At 46.4% G+C, this 12,363-nt stretch overlaps 1 protein-coding gene across 5 annotated transcripts in view; it reads right to left on the bottom strand.

Moving 5' to 3' along the window:
* The window catches only part of Tuba1c (tubulin, alpha 1C), a 441,616-nt gene that overhangs the window by 53,255 nt on the left and 375,998 nt on the right, over window positions 1-12,363 (bottom strand). The gene's annotated exons all lie outside the window — the stretch shown is intronic.

The raw sequence follows: 12,363 nt of genomic DNA, 5'->3' as shown, positions 1-12,363 counted from the left end.
CAAGCACAAGGCCCTGGGTTCGGTCCCCAGCTCCAAAAAAAAAAAAGAAAAGAAAAGAAAAGAAATAAGAACCCACTCATGACATTAACAGCATGCACACAGCCCCATTAGCAACAGCATACACGCAGCCCCATGGTCAACAGCATGCACACAGTGTCACAATTTTAAAAAGCAAAGCGACCTGAAGATTTATGGTGAGGTAGATAAGAATCCAGTTAGAGACGCTTTACACTCTGAAGAAAAGGATTGATCTGAAGGACCCGTTTCCAAGCACAGGAAATACACCCTCCCTTGTCCTTCTGAGGTCCTCCCGTCATTAACCAGGGCTATCAGTTCAGAACTGGGCATCCATTGTTCACTTTCTTCTACTCTAATTAGATTTGACAGATTGTTCTTTCTGGTTTGACTGGCTGTTGCCAAGAACACAGAGAAGAGATGGGGGCCGACCTTGTCATTGTGCCCGTGGGACTGGAGCCCCTCGTCCTAGTCAACAGATGATAGAAATACATACCAGCAGCTTTCAGTCTGTCGGGTTTTTTTTCTTTCTTTTTTTCTTTCTCTCTTTCTCAGTCTTTCTTTGCCTGTCGGTTAAAGCTCTGCTCTTTCAGTAAAAGCTCCTGGCAGTCTGAGTTTTCTTACCCTCAATACTGAAAGGGGATCACCTGTGTAGGTTATGGGAGTATTGTTAAGTGATACCCTATATTGTTCATATTAACACTGTAACCTTTGTAACACTGTTACCTTTGTCTGTAACACTGTAATCTTTGTCTGTAACACTGTGACCTTTGTTTTTTCTGCAAGCCTCAGAAAGGGGGATTAGGTATACACACTCTCTCTCCTTCCCCTCTCCTCCCCTCCCCTCCCCCCCTTCTTCCCTTCCTTCCTTTCTTTGTTTCTTCAGGGCCTCCTATATCTCTGGTTCAGCAATGGAAGTCTAACCTAGGGATTGTACACGCTAGCCAAGCACTCTTCCTACTGTTCTGCCCAGGGTACCCAGTCTAACCATATAGCCTTGGCTGTCTTGGAACTTGCTATATAGACCAGATTGGATCTAAATTTGTGGAAATCATCCTGCCTCTGCCTCCACCAGTCTATTTTTCTTTATTTTAAAATTACATTCATGGGCTGGAGAGATGGCTCAGCGGTTAAGAGCACTGACTGCTCTTCCAGAGGTCCTGAGTTCAAATCCTAGCAACCACATGGTGGCTCACAGCCATCTGTAATGAGATCCCATGCCCTCTTCTGGTGTGTCTGAAGACATCTTAAGTGTATTTATAATAAGTAAGCAAACAAATAAATAAATAAATTCTAAAAATATACCAGGGTATGAGCATTAAAAAGAAAAAAAGAGTTATGCCTTGAAATGGTTACTGAAAGTGACCTTAGAGGTCATCTAGTCTAAGAACAGTCGAAGGGCTCAGTGGGTAAGGCTGCTTCTCTCTAAGATCTAAGTTCCATGCCCAGAGCCTACCTGATGGGGGGAAAGACCTAGTGTCCCACATGTTGTCTCTGAGCTACACACACACACACACACACACACACGTTACATATTAGTTTAGATGACTGTATTCGGATATATGAGCTCATTCAAATCTATCTATATGAGGTCATCTAACCTCATAGCTTTGTTTGGGAGGTTAGAAAGCAGACAGAAAACAGTGGATCTGACAACTGACAAGCACAGAGGTATTCACTAACAGCCAATAACCCCTGACCCTGAACAGGAACCTGCTGATTCTTTGGTCCTGGCATAGCCCCCTCATTGACACCCCTCTCCCCATCCTTGATAATAAACCACACTGGTCAGGAAAACCACTCTTCCCTCGCAGAAGGAATTCTCAGTGCAGGAGAGGATCGCCAGAACTAGACTCTTCCTGAGAGCGCTCTTACAGCAGATGCTGACTCATCAAATAGCAATGGACACTTAGGGACCACAGGCTTGGGAGTGGCCCTGGCTGTGACCTTGGCCTGAAGAACTGTAAGCCAGACTTTTAGAAAGTTCTTGAGACAGGCCGCTTACCAGGCAAGGATGTAGCCCAATCACCGAGTCCATTCACCTACTCAAAGGTCTTTTAAAGCACATAACCACTGAGCTCTCAGCCCCCCAAACACTGACTCCAGAGAAGATGTGAATCACTGAGTGGAGTGGAGCTTGTGAAGGAGCCGGGGGAGGAGACGCTTCTTCTGTGCAGAGGAACCCCCACTACGGGACCAGGATGGAAGGGAGGAGTGGTGAATTTCCCTTGCTGGAGGTTCAAGTGATTATATAAAAATCACAGGAGAGGGGTTGGGGATTTAGCTCAGTGGTAGAGCGCTTGCCTAGGAAGCACAAGGCCCTGGGTTCGGTCCCCAGCTCCGAAAAAAAGAACCAAAAAAAAAAAAAAAAAAAAATCACAGGAGAGGTGATACTGTAGCCAAGCTGTGAGAAATAAATGTTACTCCCTCCCAAGCCTCCAGGGAGTGGTTGGGTGCAAACTCAGGGCTTGTAGCTGAGGATCGGCCATGTAGCCTAGCTTGGGAATCCATGCCTGCAATCTAGAAGCTGTCCTTTTAAGATGATCCTTAACTATATAGAAAGTTTGAAGCTAGCCTGGGCTACATGAGACCCTGTCACCAAAGAACAGCCACAAACAAACAAACAGACAAACAAAAAACCAGGAAGTATGTGTTGGGGGAAATTGCTAGGGAATGGCACCATATGTAATCCCTGCACTTTTGAGACAGAGGTAGTGGATCTCTGTGAGTTCTAGACCAGGCTGGTCTAGAGTGAGTTCCAGGCTAGCCAGAGTTACATAGTGAGACCCTATATCAAAAGAGCAAAAAGAGGGGCTGGAGAGATGCTCAGCGATTACGAGCAGTGACTGTTCTTCCAGAGGTCCTGAGTTCAAATCCCAACAACCACATGGTGATTCACAACCATCTATAATGAGATCTGATGCCCTCTTCTGGTGTGTCTGAGGATAGCAACAGCATACTCACAGACATAAAGTAAAATAAAAAAAGAGACTTTATTTTTTAAAAAAAGAAAGAAAAGAAAAAGAAAAAGCTAACATTACCTACCATAGTAAGGCCAGCCTAAGCTGTATGCTAGAGAGGGACAGACAGACAGAGAAGAGACAGAGACAGACAAGGAGACAGACTATGAACCTGTAAGAGGAAAGTTTTTTTTTTAAAGATTTCTTTATTTTATGTATGCGATCAGTAATCTGTAATCTGATCTCATTACAGACGGCTGTGAGCCACCATGTGGTTGCTGGGAATTGAACTCAGGACCTCTGGAAGAGCAGTCAGTGCTCTCAACCACTACTGAGTCATCTCTCCAGCCCCAGGGGCAAGTTTTAATGCATAGTTTAAAGAAGCAGCCTCAAGAAGAGGGGAGCTCCGGGTCGGGGATTTAGCTCAGTGGTAGAGCGCTTGCCTAGCAAGCTCAAGGCCCTGGGTTTGGTCCTCAGCTGCTGGGGGGGTGGGGGGGGGAAGCTCAGTGAAATACAAAAGAGACAAAGGAGTCTGGGTTGGTAAGGTCTATAATTCAGCAAGGAAGTGACATGATCCAAACTGTGGTTGTTTGTTGATTTAGGGATTGGGGTGGGTGTTTTGTTCTTTTCTCCAAACAGGTTTTCACTACAGAGCTCTATAAACCAGACAAAGTTGACCTCGAACTCACAGAGATCCCCCTGCCTCTGTCTCCCAAGTACTGGGATTAAAGGCCTGCGCCACTACACCTGGACATAGGTTCTTTTAAATTTTAATTCATGCAGATGAGTGTTTGCCTTCATGTACATATGCGAACTATTTGTACATCCAAATCCTGAGGAAGCCAGAAGGGAGGGTCAGATCCCTGGGTCGGGAGTTATGAACTGATATGAACCATTATGTGGGGGCTGGGCACTAAACCCACAAGGCAACTCCAGTTCTGAGAGGTCTGACATCCCCTGGGCACAATATGTACATGGTGGATAGACATGCATGCAGGCAAAACACCCATACACGTAAAAATAAATACATATCTTTTTAAGGAAAGAAGGAAGAGGCTTTGAGTTAGAGAGTTGAGAGCTGCAGTTTGGGTGCTGGGAACCAAACCCAGGTCTTCTGGAAGAGCCCCCTCTTGAGGCCCTAGTTATCATACTTGTTTATTTGTACGTGGCTTGCCACAGCACATGGAGGGCACGGAACAACCCGAGGAAGTCAGTTCTCTCCTGCAGTCTGGGGGTCCTAGAGAATGAACTTGGGTCATCAGGCAAGAGCCTTTATCTGATGAGCCGTCTTGCTGGCCCCTCCAAAGTACATTTTAGAACATTCCGATGGTAAGGTGGACCGTCGATTCCGATGGTAGGGGCCCCGACAGGAAGAAACAAGCCTGAAGGCAAAGACTGACAGAGACCACTGCCAATATAAATACATTTCTTCTTTCTTTTTCTTCTTTAGATGAGGGTCTTACTGCGTTGTTTACGATGTCTGTGAACATCTAAGCTCAAATGACTCTTCCCCTCTCTCTGTCTACCAAGCAGCTTGGAAGTTAACAAATGCCACGGTGCCAGACGCCACGAGCCCAGACGCCACGTGCCCAGACGTCACGTGCCCAGACGTCACGTCACGTGCTCAGCTATGCTGCCAACATTTTTGTTTTGTCTTTTTTTTTTTTTTTTTTTTTTTGGTTCTTTTTTTTTTTTTCGGAGCTGGGGACCGAACCCAGGGCCTTGCGCTTCCTAGGTAAGCGCTCTACCACTGAGCTAAATCCCCAGCCCTTGTTTTGTCTTTTGAAACAAGAGTCAGTCTTGTGCATACCTGGCCTGGAACTTAATAGTAGACCAGGCTGGCCACACATTCGCTATGTTCCTCTTGCCACTACCTCCAAAATGAGGGGAGGATAGAACTGTACCATCGTGCCTGGCTTTAACTAAAAAGTGAGAGACTTGTACTTCCGGAGGTAAACGCTACTCTAGCACGCACAGGTCGGCAGCACCACAAATATTGGCAGGTGCAGTGTGGTGCGCTGACAAACTTGAACCCAGAATGGATGGTTACAACATACAGTTATCCTCTAACCTCTACACACACACACACACACACACACACACACTGCAATAAATAAATAAATAAATAAATAAATAAATAAATAAATAAATAAATAAATAAATAAATACTTCTCTTTTCCATTTACTTCGTTCCTCAATGTGTCTCTGACATCAGCCCTGTCAGGCTGGGCCCGCTCCCTGAACCCTATATTCTGTAGCTTTTCTCCTCTTCCCAAGCCTCATCAACACATTGCTCTTCCTGGGCTCAGCCTGGAATGAGTATCCTCTCTCACACCCGACTCCGAGCCTTTGCCAGGATGACGGCTCTTGCTAAGAAGGCCAATTGTATCAGAGCCCAGCTTGTGTGTCACCTCTTCGGGGGCCTTTCCTTTACCTCATCCTGCGGCTCTGGCTGGCCTTAAATTCGAAGCAATCCTCTTGGGTCAGCCTCTTGAGTGCTAGGATTACAGATCTGAGCCACCAAAACTAGCAACCAAACACATCCTCTTTAAACACCCTTTTGTTGTGCTGCTCGACTGATCTAGGGCCTTTAATGACTGTATTCTTGTTAAGCTGTAAGCTTAAACTCTGCCTTACTTTAAAGGCCTTCAAAGCTGGTCCGGCCAGTCCCATCAGCTGCACTCAGCTGTGGGCAAGATGGCTGTTTCACCCTCTAGGACAAGGTCCTCCTCGTTCCTTTCCTCATGCACATCTGAGAGATCATCCAATGCTCAGCTCCAAGATCATTCTTCATAAGATCTCGCTTGCTAGTCCCTGCCCTCTCAACCTCCAGACTCCTGAAGCGCTTGGCACTTAATTATAATGTGTGTGTTGTGTAATTCACCAGGCTGCTAAAAGTACACACTAATCATGTTCCCTTCAACTGGATTTATCCAGTGTATGGACCATAATTTATATTTCTTTCAGTCAGAAGTTCTAGAATTTGACTATATTCTCCAATCCGGGCTGTTTCACAGAGCTATCTTATGCCATCAAGAAAATGGCTCACCTTCTCTCGTCTATGTCCTAATACCCAAAATTAACCCAGAAATAAAAATTTCGGGCCAGCCTGGGTTATGTGGTAAGACTCTGTTTTAAAACAAAACAAACAAAAAATGGAAACGTAGAAAAAAACCGTGAAGTGCCTACTTCACGTGGATGGCGTGCGGCGCCTTACAGACATGGAGCACACTTAAAGAATCCTTCGGCTGCTATTTTTTTTCCTTTTTTTTTTTTTTTTTTTTTTTTGGAACTGGGGACCAAACCCAGGGCCTTGCGCTTGCTAGGCAAGCGCTCTACCACTGAGGTAAATCTCCAACCCCGTACTGGCTGGTTTTATGTGACAACTTGACACAAGTAAGAGTCATCGGAGAGTAAGGAGCCTCTGTTGAGGAAATGCCACCATGAGATCTAACTGTAGGACATTTTCTCAATTAGTGATCAAGGTGAGAGGGCTCAACCCATTATGGGTAGGACATTTTCTCAATTAGTGATCAAGGTGAAAGGGCTCAACCTATTGTGGGTGGAGCCGTCCCTGGGCTGGTGGTCTTGGGTTCTATAAGAGAGCAGGCTGATCAAGCCAGGGGAAGCAAGCCAGTAAGTAACACCCCTCCATGGCCTCTGCATCAGCTCCTGCTTCCTGACCTGCTTGAGTTCCAGTCCTGACTTCCTTTGGTGATGAACAGCAATGTGGAAGTGTAAGCTGAATAAACCCTTTCCTCCCCAACTTGCTTCTTGGTCACGGTGGTTCACTGCAGCAACAGAAACCCTAAGATACCAAACAAACACATAACAAACAAACAAACATTTGTATAAAAAGTTCCCATTTGGGGGTTGGGGATTTAGCTCAGTGGTTGAGCGCTTGCCTAGCAAGCACAAGGCCCTGGATTCGGTCCCCAGCTCCGAGAAAAAAATAAAATAAAATAAAGAAAAAGTTCCCATTTGACTGGTTGTCTCCTTTTGATCGGTTGTTCTCAAAGAACGAACAAGTCCCCCCCAGCGACTGCCTGGCGGCTGAGGGGACTGTGTATCTAGGAGAGCAGAAGACAGTAATAAAGGTGACGAGAAGGTAATTAAAGGCCCACAGCCAAGCTCTAGACACATCCTGTTATTACATTTTTATATCATACCAATTACCACAGCCCTCTCCTTATTACTTATTCAGGCATCAACCAGCTTGAGGAGCTGACGCTTTGCTTCGTGTCTCCTGTGGTCCCTGGATTGCATCCTAGTAAAGAGCCTTGGGATTCGGTTGCTATGGAGAAGAGAAACCAGTGCTGTGCGGCAGGAATAGGTTACTGCGGTAGCTGACACTGCCTAGAAGGTCATCAAGCCTGTGCAGACAGATTGCAGCCTATCGTGAAAGGAGGCGGAAAGTTAACTGTTCAAAGAATGTCTGTAGGATGCTCCCCCCATTGTCCCCCCCAGTGCCTACATCCACTGTCTAGTACACTACAATACCACATTTGAGAAGGACAGATTAAAAACTAAGAGGTGAGTGAAAAACAGAATTGCTGTGTTGCTTTGGGACGGGCGAGACATCGGTCTGAGTCACTGCACCACCTGCTCTGTGGTTTCCTTTGCCCAAACCTCTTCAAACGCTGGAGTGGGTGTGTGCTGCCAGCTGAAGAGCCAAAAGGCCTGGCTCTGTCCACACTGGGTTCTGCCTCTCTGGATTTTGCTTTTCTGGCCTAAGAGTCCCCACTAGTCAGACGACCGCTGATGGTTAGGAAACATCCCAAACTCACCCTCTTTCTCCCCACCAACCCCCTCTCTCTCTTAATTAATCATCCCATTTGTTTACGTCTCAAATGATAACCCCCCCTTCCCAGTTACCCCCCTTCCCTGTCCTGTCTGCCCACCCGCCTTAGCCTCTAGCCTCTGACTTTCAGTTCTGCCTGTACAGAAGCACAGTTAACCCTATGCTGGCTGGCTAAAATGGTGTGTTCTTTATACGTTCCCCTCCTCCCCCAAGAAGTGTCTGGGAAGCATTTAGGAGACACTTAGATTGAAAGTGGCCATTTCAAAGGCACAGACAAGGCGGCGACACTGAATGTCTGGCCGTGTGGAGCCGAAGAGCCATTCCACTGAGAGCTGATGGATTCGCCATCTCCCTACTTGCTTCTTAGACTCCCAGACTTCGGGCTGCTCCAGAGTCTCCATGATTATTTTAAAGCCTACGGAGCTTTCCGATGCAGTGCTCTGATAGAACCTCTCGGAGCCAGCGGTCAGCGTTTAGAAGAAGGCTCCGTCAGCTCTCTGTGTGCCCGTTGCTTGGCAGTACCCTCTCCTGGGATGTCTCCTGGCACCCATCCAGCCTCCCTCCCAACATTAAGCTGCTCTTTGTGCTTCCAGTAACGGCTTCTCCTCTGCACCTGTTTTCTGGGAGAGCTTCGCCCCTGTCCCTCACCCCAGGATGGAAAAAGAACCACTCCTGCTGCTTTAGAAAACGCCTTTTAAAAGCCCACCAAAAAACTGTTCCTTTCCGTCCTTCCCAACCAACACCGTTTGGAGTGTAGTTCCAGCCCCTTCAGGTTTTGAGGCCACCAGCCTTCTATACAGTATGCTAATTGCTGTCCAGCCTAAATGATCGCCCCGTGTGTGTGGAGAGGGAGTTCAGTAGAGGAAAGAAGGGCTCGTTCCCTGAGCAGAAGGGAAGGCCCTTGACTGGTACAATGACACATAAAGGTCACTGGCAGTGACTTGCCTGGCTGTAGCTGGCCTCAGAGACTCTAACAATGTCCCCAAAAGGACTAGACTGTCAGGGAGTGCCAGCTCAGCACTAAAAGAAGTGTAAAACAGTTCCTATTTGAGCAATCAAGAAAACAGTTGGGGGGGGTGTTGGGGATTTAGCTCAGTGGTAGAGCACTTGCCTACCAAGCACAAGGCCCTGGGTTCGGTCCCCAGCTCCAAAAAATAGAAAAGAAAGAAAGAGAGAGAGAGAGAGAAAGAAAGAAAGAAAGAAAGAAAGAAAGAAAGAAAGAGAGAGAGAGAAAGAAAACAGTCGGGCTGGAGAAATGGCTCAGCGGTTAAGAGCACCAACTGCGGGGTTGGGGATTTAGCTCAGTGGTAGAGCGCTTGCCTAGGAAGCACAAGGCCCTGGGTTCGGTCCCCAGCTCCGAAAAAAAAAAAGAGCACCGACTGCTCTTCCAGAGGTCCTGAGTTCAATTCCCAGCAACCACATGGTGGCTCACAACCATCTGTAATGGGATCTGATGTCCTCTTCATGAAATAAATAAAATCTTAAGAAAGAAGGAAAAAAAGAAAGAGGGAGAGAAAGAAAGAAAGAAAGAAAGAAAGAAAGAAAGAAAGAAAGAAAGAAAGAAAACAGTCAGCTAGAATTGTAGTCCAAGTAGTACCAGCATTGCTGACAGGAAACCCCCTGGAACTCCAGGCCTCTAGTTACGGTCTGAGAGGAACATAATCCTACTTCCCAGCGATCTGCAGAATGAGGTCAAGCAGGACGTTTTCTACAGCAGCCAACGTTCCAGGCAAAGGTGTCTGTTGAATTCTGCAAAAGTGAGTCATTTCAGCTGGTTGGTCACAGAGTTCACACAAGCAGCATGTGTCCTGGGGCCTTAAAAAACAAAACAAAACACAAGTAGGGGTTTTCCCCTCTCACATTCCGCTGGTAGGGAAAGAGGCCATGAGAGGGTTAGAGTGAGTATCAGCAAAGAGAGTTGGCTTGGCCCCTGTAAAGAGAGGTTGCTAGCCGGGCACACGGACAACTGTCTATAATGTCAGCAAATTGGAGGAGGAAATTGGAAGATCAGACATCTGGAGCATGTGAAGCCAGCCTGACCAAAAGCAAAACCAAGCCAAGGGCAGGTGAGGTGGCTCATGGGGTAAAGGCATTTGTTCTGCACGAACCCCAATGATCTGGGTTCCACGCCCAGAGCCCACATGGTGGAGAGAGAGAACTAGATCCCTGAAAATAAACAGATGAATTCTTACTGAATTGTCAAAGACCAGTCTCGAACTGCCGGCCTTTCCTCCTCAGCCTAGGTGACTTGGATTATAGGTACACAGGGCCTTGGTCCTGTTACTGTCCTTACACGCACACATACATGCACACGGTGTGTGTGTGTGTGTGTGTGTGTGTGTGTGTGTGTGTGTGTGTGTGTGTGCGCGCGCGCGCGCGCGCGCAGTGCCTCATGCACACCAGGCAAGCATTCTACCAAAGGAGCTCTGTCCTTAGCCCTAAGTGCAAATCTCTTTATGAGTTTATTTCTTTATTTACTATATTTAGAGTTTTCGCTATTGTCGCCCCTGGTGTTTTTGTTTGTTTTGGTTTGTTTTGTTCTGGAGACAGGATCTCTCACTGAATCTGGTGAGTTTTGGTGGATTTGGCTAAGCTAGCTGACCAAGGAGCATTAGTCTCTAACCCTCCAGTGCTGGGCTTACAGACTGGATCTGCCACACCAGCTCTTCTGTACGCATCGGGCATCCAAACCCAGGTCTTCGGGCTTTTTGCGGCTGCCCCTTTGCCAGCTGGAAGTCTCTCCAGCTCACACTTAGGTAAGGTCTCAAGTAGCTCAGGCTGGCCTTAAACTCAGGATGTGGCTTAGGATGAGTGTTGGCCAATCTACCTCCATTGCCCGAGGGCTGGGATTACAGGCTGTGTCAAGTGCCAGATTCTACAGTGAATTTAGGATGAAAAACTATTAGTCACTGAGATGACTCAGGAAAAGTCACCTCTCGACAAGCCTGACAGACTTGAATTCAATCCCTGGGAGAAAACTGACTCCCTACAGGGGTCCCTCTGTGCCTGTAACATGGGGAACCTCTCCCCCAGTAAACAAGTGTAAATCTTAAAGGTGGTATCTAGGGGGGGTGGGGGGCGCTATTACTAGACAGACAGGTCTTGCAGTGGACCTGGATTTTATACCCGGCACTGGGATGGAGGCCTACAATCGTCCTAGCTCCTATTTTAGGGGATGCAGTGTTTCTTCTGTCTTCCGTGGGCACAGGGCGAACACACAGACACCCAGGCAAACACTGAAATATTTTTTTTAAAATCCCTTTAAGCTGGTGGTTCCAGCCTTTAATCACATCCCTCTGGAGGCAGAGCCAGATGCATCTTCGAGTTCAAAGCCAGCCTACTCTACAGAACGAGTTCCAGGCCAACCTGGATATACAGAAAGACTATTTTAAATAAAACACACACCAAACAGAAATTACAAAGCATGTCCAGACAACTGAGATAAAAAGATCACACATCTAAGGCCTCCTGGGCTACAGGGAAAGATGCCTGGCACAGAGACTGGTAGATAGTAATTACTTAAGAAATGTTTGCTGACTGGCGCTGGAAAAATGGCTCAGGGGTTAAGATCGTGGGCCGCTCTTCCAGAGGACCTGGGTTCAGGTGCCCGCATGGTGTTCACAACAATATGTAACTCTAGTTCTAAAGTATTTCAGATCATCTCCTGGACATCCTGGACACCGGTACCATGTGGTCTATAAATATACGGCAGGCAAAACACCCATACACACAAACTAAAATAAAACAAAATAGAAAATAATGTCCATAACTGGGCTGGCATATGTCAATTGTTGTACCTTTTATTTATTTATTTATTTTGTGTGTGGAGGTCAAAAAAGCAGGGGTCAGTTCTTTCCATCTACCCCTTGGGTTCTAGGGACAAACCTTACTTAGACTTGGCAGCAATTATTGAACTCACTCCCCGGACTAGATGTCACAATTTAATTAATAAATAAATCAATTAATTCTATAAATATTTTACTTTTATTTTACCTATATTTTTAGTTTTTCTCTTCTGTACATTGGTGTTTTGCCTGCATGTATGTCTGTGTGAGGGTGTCAGATCCTTGAGTTACAGACAGTTGTAAGCTGCCATGTAAGTGCTGGGAATTGAACCCGGGTCCTCTCAGTCCTTTCAACTGTTGAGGTCTCTCTCTCTCTCTCTCTCTTTCTCTCCCCCCTTCTTTTTTCTTTTCTCTTTTCCTTTCTTTCTTTCTTTCTTTCTTTCTTCCTTTCTTCCTTTCTTTTTTTCTTTCTTTTTTTTGACAGGGTTTCACCTGACTGTCCTGGAAGTCACTCTGGAGACCAGACTGGCCTCAAACTCACAGAGATCGGCCTGCCTCTGCCTCCTGAGTGCCAGGATTAATTGCACCACACCATCACCCCTCAGCTTAAATCCTTGTCTCCATTTCTTGTCTAAGTTTCTTGTTTGTTTGTTTGTTTGTTTGTTTGTTTGTTTCATGATATGGTCCGGTTAAGTCATAACAGTCCTGGCTAGCCTGGTACTCTCTATGTAGCTCAGGCTGCCCTTGAATTTGCAACAATCCTTCCATCTCCCTCTTTCAAGTTTTTTTTTTTTTCTTTTTT

This window comes from Rattus norvegicus, chromosome 7 (assembly GCF_036323735.1).
Source record: "Rattus norvegicus strain BN/NHsdMcwi chromosome 7, GRCr8, whole genome shotgun sequence".
Lineage (NCBI taxonomy): Eukaryota > Metazoa > Chordata > Mammalia > Rodentia > Muridae > Rattus > Rattus norvegicus.
The sequence above is the reverse complement of the archived record's forward strand: the minus strand, read 5'-3'. Positions and strand labels throughout refer to the sequence as shown.